The sequence below is a fragment of the Chrysochloris asiatica genome, unplaced genomic scaffold (genome assembly GCF_000296735.1).
Source record: "Chrysochloris asiatica unplaced genomic scaffold, ChrAsi1.0 scaffold00350, whole genome shotgun sequence".
NCBI lineage: Eukaryota > Metazoa > Chordata > Mammalia > Afrosoricida > Chrysochloridae > Chrysochloris > Chrysochloris asiatica.
The window spans coordinates 811,172-812,613 of NW_006408868.1; positions in this window are offsets into that span (position 1 = coordinate 811,172).

Here is a 1,442-nt window from a genome sequence, read left to right on the forward strand (position 1 = left end):
TATTTGATTTGTAGAGATAGCTCTCATGGGGGAAATAGTATTTAGCAGCTATAAGTGTGCCAGCCAATGGATACTTATGTAGTATTGGTGCTTGAAAAGAGAAGCTATTAAAAACTATACTATCCTTACTCATATTCTATTAAATTCTATTTATATGCTATTAAAGGAACTCTGGTAGCGTAGTGGTTACGAATCGGGCTCTGAGCCGCAAGATCAGCAGTTCCAAACTACCAGCTGTTCCGCGGGAGAAAGATGAGGCTTTCTGCTCCCGTAAAGATTTACAGCCTTGGAAACCTTGTACAGGGTCGCTATGAGTCGGAACCAACTCCACGGCACACAACAGCAACAACAAATCCTTACTCAGAGCTTTCACTTGAAATGCCAGTGAGATCATTTCTACTGCAGAGTCTACCATTTATTGTAATTTTAGATTATGTTAACTTTGTTTTTAATGGGTTCTAGTAAAATTCTATTGATAGCCATTTACAAATACTATATAGATTGCTTTTTAAAAAGCTCTAATGGGCAAGTGGTTGGTGGAACCCCTTTGTGTATGAGGGTTCAAGTTTATGGACTCATTGACTGTGCTTATTTTTTAAATTACCACCATCCACAAATGAGTGTGCTTTTAATTTAAATGCCAGGCAGTCTTGTACAGAGATATCCTTGGTTATAGCTATGCATGGAGATACAAACCTAGAAGCTCTAAAGGAAAAACTATCTCAAAAAGGTATGCTAAGAGGACTTCTAGCAAGATGGTGGACTAGGCAGGTGCACTATATGGACCCTCTACAACAAAGATACAAGAAACAAAATAAATCAGACACAGATGAAAATTCTGGCACCCTGAACTTCAGATGAAAGGTTAGATAGGTGAATGAAGTACTTGCTGGGACAGCGAGAGAGGGAGACTGACTGATGAACGACTGGCCAGAGGTTTTGGTAGTGGAGGGAATCCTAGTATGATTTCTTCTTTTCCTGTACTCTCCCCTCATGACCTGATGTGTGGCTGGATCTCACCCCCAGTGCAGGCCCTGCTCTCTAGGAGTTTGGAACGGCATGGTTGGGAGCCATACCAGTGTGAGGTGAGGGCCAGTTGTACTGCTTTGGTTCCTGGATTCAGGTGGGCTCAGTTCCAAACCTATAAAACTCACAGAGCCACTAGACCAGCATTTAACCATTCATGCTGCCCCCAGCTTCCCTATGGTTCCTAACAAACACTGGAACCATCTCCATCAAGGACCCCCATGAACTACTTCTGGATTGAGTGCCCTGAACATAGATAACACCAAGGCCAATAGGTCTCCATCTAGGAGACTCTGCTGTCACATCCCTTCCGCAGTCACCCTGTGAGCTCCTTGAATTGCAAGAGTCCTCAGAGACTTGTCCACTCTCAGTCCAACAACCGCACTGTTGGTTTTTACAAATATGCCACAGTTCTC